Genomic DNA, 7,862 nt, shown 5'->3' on the forward strand with positions numbered 1-7,862 from the left:
AGGAAGGAGGGAAGGAGATCATTGAGAGAGACGGGGAGAGACGGGTGGAAGACAGAGGAGGCTCCCTTCTATCCCTCCATCAAACAGGGCTGGATTGATGGCTGTCACCTGCAGAGATAGCTCTCCTCCTCAAGGTCTGCTGTTGAAGATGCGACTGCTGATGAGGCCGAGACTGAAAACCAGATGAGTCCCTGCATCAATATGCTTAGACACGCGGACATTAAACATCAGATTAATTATACTAACTTTTTCAGTAGCTTAAGCTATTAGTTAACTGCACAGATGCACAGCGCTCGTGCTTATGTGTGTGTTAGCGTGCGTGGGTGTGAGTGTGTACATACAGAAGAGAACATTAAGCCACACAGTTAACGGTGCATTCATGTACCTTGAGGCTGTTATTTTCACAGCTGGGCGGAAGACAGCAGCAAGTCCTCATGTGTCTAATGAAAATAGAAATCTAACACACGCGCACACACACACACACACACACACACACGTCCTAAGATTTGCCTGTTCTATTATCAGAAGTAGAAAAACACATTCACGTGCTGAGAGTTAATTAGCTGCTTTATTCATAGAATTGTCTCTTCTTCTTTGCAGTTAATTGCTGATTATGTTAGATAATTCATCCCAATCCTACGATGGATTAAGTTGTGTGAATACCGTCTCTCAGCCAACTCCACCTTTTAAATGTGAAGGTAAGGCGTGAAACAAAAGTCTTCTGGCCAGAAAAGGCATTTTCGAGTTCAGGAAACAGATGCAGGTATATTTTTTTTATTTCTGACTCATCCTGTCAATCTGAATCTATTATACTACTGTATGAGTGAAAAGTACTAAGCTTGAGGATCTAACAACAAAAGCAAATGTTGCTACTTGTCTGCTGGATGAATAAGGAGCTACAACTGATAGTCATTAACTGGGGGGAAATCCTTTTGGGGATTAGATTCAGGAGGACTCAGGAAAAAAACAATGCAATTAAAAACCAATTCAGTAGTTTTAAATACTTAAATCAGATAAAGGGGAACTAAAGAGGAGATCAATGGGATGAGCCAATTAAAAGAATCAGGAAGTACAATTGCACTCCTGTGCAGTAGGTGGCTTACATCTCTAGAAGGACAGGGAGTGTAGGTCATGACGCAGGGACCTGCAGGGCACAGGTGGACAATCCCGACCCAACAGGGGTCAGAGCGTCTCCAGGTACTGTGGCAGGTCCGAACACCAGAGAGAACTGAGTCAAACCCACGTTCCCGGTGCGGAGCGCTGATGCAAGACAAGCAGGTCAAAGGCAGGCAACCAGGCCCGTTATCAGGTGAACAGAATCACGGCCCGGAGCGAGGTCAGACAGCGTGACAAATTAGCAGCGGGAACCAGAGGGCGCACAGGCGGAAACACTCAGTGCTAATGAGTTGATTAGTTAATCATCCAACGCTCTAAATCTAAGTGTGATCAGAAGTTATGGTTAGGTCTGAATAAAAATTAAAGAAAGCACTTACCTTTATCGGGTCGATCACATAGGAGCGTGTGTCTGTGCTGGACAGATGAGGAGTAGATTCCCTGCTGGGGAGGAATTTCCCTTGGTAGCGCTCTCACAGGAAGTCATCTCACTCTGGAACCTGCCAGGAAGATGATTCTCATGTAGCAAAGCTGTGGTCTGTTTTATTGAATTTTGATTTATATTCTCCTTGTCTCCGTTGTCCCGGTTCCTGTGATCTTCCCAACACCACCCTTTCTTTATGGGATTTCCTCTCCATGATGGTGATGATGAGGGTTCATAGTCTGTTTCCTGATCACACTGGAGAGTTCCACTAAACCATCTAACGCTAATGGAAATATTCAATATTGCATGTTAAAGCCACCTGGGGGCTGTTGATGGCCTTTTGCAGGATGCGGGTGTTAGTTATGGGGTGAAAAATCCAAAATGTGTTTTGAAGAAGCCAAAGGAGGTAATGTTATGTGTATGAAAACCCATCATTGGAAGCAGAACGTTGAGACGTGACAAGGCTGAACAGCTTCCTAAGCAGCTAACAAGAGAATAACACAATTACAGAGCAATTTCATTAATGAATACATTAATTAACAAAAAACTAAATGGCAATTAGCAAACACAGACCATGAGAGTAATTTGCATTTCATATCCAAACAGCAAGAAAGGAAATCAGTCGTTGGGCAGAAGTGAACTAGTTTCAAGTTCTAAAAAAAAAAAAGTGATTTTGGCCATTTTCCTCCCTGTGAATCTCTCTCAGCCTTCGCACAAGCAGACATGTGGAATTCATCAAGTCATATTTAATTCATCACAATGTGCCTGTCTGCAGCTCCGGGCTCAGCGAACGCAGCCTTGGTCCGGGGCGTCCGGCTCCAGCGGGTGAAAGCGGGCGCTGGAGGGAATCCTGCGTACCTCCGCTCCCGCTCCGGGAACCTGGCCGCGAACAGATGCACCTCGGATTATGCAAAGCGCCGGCGTCCGCCTCCGAGCGAACAGGGGCGAGGACGGAGATCTCTCCGCTGGCGGGGCTTTACCCCCGACTCTGGAGGGAAGGATGCCGTCCTTTGCAGGCTTAGGCTTGAAAACACACAACAAGGCCAAGAAAATAGTATTCAGCGACCTTTGACCCCAAAGTTTGTGCTAACACAGTAGCTAGGGCCTTAACAAGGCCTTGGACCCAGACGGGTCGTACATCCGTTCGCCACTTAGCGCCTCGTTCCCCTCTCCTGCCTTTCATCCGCCTCTTCCTTCCCATCTCTCCCCCACCACACCCACACAACCTCCTGGCCTCATTATGGGAAGGCTTTAGCGTGCATAATGGTGCACGCTCACAACAGTGTCGTGGTGGAGAGACAGGAAGAGGGAAAACCGGAGAGAGAGAAAGGCAAGCAACCCCAGGGATGCAGCTATTTCCTTCCATTAACGACGATTTGCTGCGATCCAATGTTTGAAAGGTATTGCAGGAAAAACGCATCAACGTTGCTGTAATGTAGCTTTCTGGTAAAATGCTTTGTAGTGTTCGGAGCCCAAACACAACAAGTTAAAAGCTGTAATACTGGAGGGGCTGCGGGAGCCTGGTTACACGTGCAGCACAGGACAAGAGAGGCTGGAAATGAACAATGCTCCTCCAGCAGTTTTACAAAATTAGCCACAAGGAGCTTTCCTACACAATGACGAGTCGCGGGGCTTTGTTTTGCTGGAATATCGAGGTTTTGCTGCAGCTCTATAATTTTGCAGCATTAAGGCAATTTCATAGTTTCCACTCTTATTACTGTTCCATGTTAATTTTAATTTCCACGTTTTAAAACATTCACAGCTCCTCCGCAGGCGTGGAGCCAAATGTAAAATAAACATGAAATGCGGCCCGCGTGAAACTCCGTGACCTTCTTTGTTTGGACCAGGAAAACAAGCTTTAATGGCTCCAAACGCAGATCTCCCCCCCACGATTTCCCATTCTCTTCCTTTTGCGCCGTCTGCCGTTTCCCCCTTTGCGCGCTCGCGGCTCCGACAGCCAGGCGTCAAAAACAGCCGCCGAGGCACAACAAGCGAGCGAGCAGATGAGCAGCCGGCCTGCCAGTCATTCGCACGGACGTCTCCGCCAGACAGGCAGGCTTCCATTATGTTCTGGGCTGCGAGCGCCGATTGCTCGCTGCCGCCGCCGCCTGTGTCAGGATTAGCCATTGTGGCGGGAGGAGAGCGGACGGGCGCCGAGCCCGAGATGATGCTCAGAAACCCCCTCTGTAAGCAAGCAGCGGGGGGGCGGGGAGGGGGGGTTATTCACTGCAGGCTGAGTAAACATTTACTGTAGATGTGCAGACCACACAGACCGCTCCTCCGTCGTCCACCTCCACCAACGCAAGGCTGGACTCCTGCCTCCGACTGGTCGGGCCGTAACAGGATTAACTGGGAGAGGGAGCGTGATGACAAGCCAGTTCGCGGCTGCGCTCCGTCATTACCCAAATACATTACACACTCAAAATGGGGCTGCCGGAGCCAAACTGCTGTCGACTTAATTACTCCAAGAGCACTTTGTTGCTGTGGCACATTTTAATAATTTCCTCCCCGTCTCACCCCGCCTCATCCGCCCACCGGCTTGGGACACGTACAAAACCCGTCGCTGGCACGCGCTTTTATTTCACGCGGCTTCTTTGTTTCGTTTGTCTGTTAATTGCATTCATCCCAACACTGTATAATCCTGTAGTTTATGCGCTGGTTGGAGGGTGGATGCAGATGCATATGCAGATGCAGATGCGTATGACTAATCCGCTTTCATTTAGAGGCTACGCACCTAAAGATGAAGGAAACATCCCTCAGAGCGGCCATTTAAAAAAAATAAAAAAGGTTCTGGATTTAGCAGCATCAAGCTCAAAGTCGTGGCCGATCCCCATGCTTTTCGCCACGCACTTCTCCTCCGCTCGCGTCAGCTTCGATTAGCTGGTGGAGCACGTCTCCTGTCGCACCGGCGGCCGCACACAGGCCTCCTCCTGGCCGCCCGCTCTCCACGCTCAGCTTCCTCAGCGGCGTCGCTCAAGGCCACATGACTTGACTGCATGAATTATGCATGGGCTCATATTGCGCTCCGGCTTATAGGCTGGAGCTGTCATGAGCATCTGTGGCCACCCGTGACCAATGAGGCTGCTGATGGGCTGGACAGCGTGTCAGAGTCGGAGGGGGTGAAAGGTCACGGAGCTCCGCGGGGGGCGGGGGGGTCTTGGTTTCAGCCAGCTCCTACGGACAGAAGGTGAAACGGGAGGGGAGGAGAACGTGCGCAGTCACGCGAGCCTCAATTAAAATGCCAACTCTGTGCAGGAGGACCGAGTCACGCGCGCGCGCGCGCTGGGACGTCGCGTGAGCAAGCGCCTCACGCAACACGCAGCTCGACTATAGGATCATCACCCCCGGAGACGGAGCGCGGCCGTAAAACGTTAACGCGATGCGATGCTGTTCTAAACATAGCGCGTTTAAACGCGGGGGGACCTTCTCTGAAGTTCGCCCTCCGTGCGTTAAGCTAGCAAACATGGCAACCCCCCGCCGTCCCATACGGCCGCACAGCGGGGCACATATGGCGAGGTAGATTTATCTCATTTTAAGAAGTGCATTTATCTGCTTTAGAAGCCTCGCTGGATGAGATAAATGACGGCACCTGCAGTCACCAGGGAAATTAGACCGATTATTTTCTTAGCGCGCTGCAGTACAGATGGCACCGGAGCCGCCACTTCCTGTTGTGGGCTCCCGCGATCAAGGCTCGCGTCGTGGATGCGAGACTCATTTTCCTCCGCGCCTTCGCTTGGACGGGTCTGGTCCAGCTGCTGCCAGCTGCGGCTCCATCCTCCCGCTTTTCCCCCAGACGGAACCATTCTTCTCCTCCTCGGCCGCTGTGATATCACACAAACCGGAAGTCGCAATCGAGTCCGAGCGAGATAAAGTGCAGCGCAAACGCTTGGATCTAACGTACGAGTAACACAGAGTGAGTGCATCACACGCACTCCCACGCGCGCAGACAACGAAGGGACCGAGAGGAAATGAAGATGAGACAGAAACCAATAATAGTGAAGAATAAAACCAGCTGGAACCCCCCGAGAAACATATGTTCCGGCATCTCGAGCTGCTTGAGACCGCTTTAAATGGTTCTGATAGCATTAGGGACGTGCTCGTTCGGGAGAATAAAGGAAGAACTGCGTGGAAACTCCAGACATCAGCAGGAAATAAGCAGCGAGACGAGGGGAGATTGTTGCAGGATATTGAAGTTTGTTCGTTTGTTTGTTGAGGGTCAAGTGAAGAGGACGCGTCCGACTGTGATGGGAAAAGTAATAACAGTTGTGACATGTTAAATGGATGGAAAAGTGGACCTGGACTGAAATGATGCCAAATCTCTGCAGACCATGAATATCACAACTGCTAGTTGTTCTTTTGCTTAGATTCTGATTGCTTTTGTAGAATCAGGGGTTTTGTGCGTTCTAAGATCAGACGCACCATCCGCATCCGCTGCTGGTGCTAATGCTGGTGCTGATGCTGGTGCTGATGCTGGTGCTGATGCTGATGCTGACCCCCCGTCCACCAGGCGATGCTAACGTCGCCGCGCACCCAATGCTCGCGCGCTGTGTAGCACACGTGTCGGAAGCGGCGTCTCGGCGCTTTTAGCCTGTTGAAGTGCTCTCCGCGACTCGGCACCTCTCGCCATTTAGCACGTCGGTTTTCTTTGAAGTCGGAGCTCAAAGGCCGGCTTCAAAGCCCCGTCTTTACATGAGAACATGCTGCCCGCGATGTGAGGGAAATATCAATAGGCCTCTGCTATTATGATTTAATGGCTGTGTTATTGAATGGCTGGAGTTGAGGTATTTATAATTAGTTTTGCTGGGAAAATCATTAGCATTTGATTAGCTCAACCCCAGCGTTTTACCGCTCTGCATTCTTTGCATATTAATGAGGCCTGTTTGTGCGCCTGATTATCTGGTGTGTGGATGAGGGAGGCGGACTCACACGCACACAGAGCCGTCCATGCAGTAGAATATACAAGCAGATAAAGCTTAAGTCTGCTCTGCACAGACCGGCTTTTACCACAAATTGAAGCGCTGCACTTCGTTAAGGTGGTCGTTCAGCTGGACTCCTTTTAAACTCACAATCAGACAAACTCCAATAGGATTCCGTGATTCCAGTGAATCTTATCACCATGAAGCCATTATTGATCATTAGAGATTTCCTGTAGTCATGGAAGTCGACATATTAACCCAGTAGCCGTAAAGCGGTGGTACAGTATGGGACCTGTCACATACAATAACAGCTTCACACAAACGCACACACTGTTCGCACTCTCCGCGGGGACGAGGCTAATGAGCGGCGCAGCAGGCGCAAGGATTCGCTTTTAAATAATTTACACGTCCATTCATGGGAAAGCGTGGAAATGCTAACAAGGCTCGCGCTTCGAGAGCTCAAGTAGTGAGAAGCGTTTGCATCTTGAAAAATAACATAAACAGGTTTACGACAGGTTTTCGGCGACAACCTGTTAACTGCCTCCTAGTGTGAATTACGAGACGTCAAACCGCAGACTTGTTTGTATCTGTGATGCTATGAGGCCTCAATTATATCAAACAGAAGCGGAAAGGAGTCAGTAAAACCAACTGATTTCCTGTAATAACCCACGCGCGCCACTCCAGGCCCATCGTTACCTCCATTCCGTCACGGAGGCTCACCTGTCACCGTGGCGGCCGCGTGTTAGGCGTGCCCGCGTGGCGCCGGGCGCTGTCACTCAGGATCCCGCCCGAACCCAAGCGAGGGTCCGCGGTAATTGGCCGCTGCCGCGGCGGACGAGCGGAAATGCGGCACGTGACGCCCGAGCGTCGCCTGTGAAGCGACGGCCACGCAGGAGCGTCAGCGCTAATTAATACGGAATTTGACTGATCTGATGGGGGGGGAGGGGGGAGAGAAAGTTGGGCACGATGCAAGTTTGCGAGTCACAGACTGACAGGTGCTCCTTCCGTTCCGCCGCTGCCGCCGCACGAGGCCGGCGCCGTCGCGCGCGAGCTGTCACTTCCCCGCGACGTCTCTCGCTGAGTGACGAGATTAAAAATAAGCGGACGGGCAGATGGATGCCACCGCCAGCGCTCCAGCACGCGCTCCACCGGACCATTTTGGAGATAATAAATGGCTGCGCGGTGATCATACGCTGTCGGAAACTAATTACTTGAATCAGGCTCGGATCAATGTCGGGGAAACTGTTTCCGTAGCATGTGGCCCACGTGCGAGGTGGTCCCCCGGTAGCCGGCCAGCTGGCGTGTATCCTGGCGGTGAGTTGTGATCGGAACGAATCTGGCTTCAGAACAGGCAGCTATTCTTCTTTGGACAGTTTCATTATTTAGCAAAAACTAATATTTTAGACCTT

General features: G+C 50.8%; 1 long non-coding RNA gene across 1 annotated transcript; it reads right to left on the reverse strand.

Moving 5' to 3' along the window:
- Nucleotides 1-385: 385 nt before the first annotated feature.
- On the reverse strand, nucleotides 386-7,356 carry LOC114849806 (uncharacterized). Its single transcript, XR_003784698.3, has 3 exons — nucleotides 7,174-7,356; nucleotides 1,494-2,560; nucleotides 386-457 (listed from the first exon to the last, which is right to left on the reverse strand). It is a non-coding gene; the product is annotated as an uncharacterized LOC114849806 (long non-coding RNA).
- Nucleotides 7,357-7,862: the final 506 nt, after the last annotated feature.

Source organism: Betta splendens, chromosome 24 (assembly GCF_900634795.4).
Source record: "Betta splendens chromosome 24, fBetSpl5.4, whole genome shotgun sequence".
In the NCBI taxonomy this organism is placed as follows: Eukaryota; Metazoa; Chordata; class Actinopteri; order Anabantiformes; family Osphronemidae; genus Betta; species Betta splendens.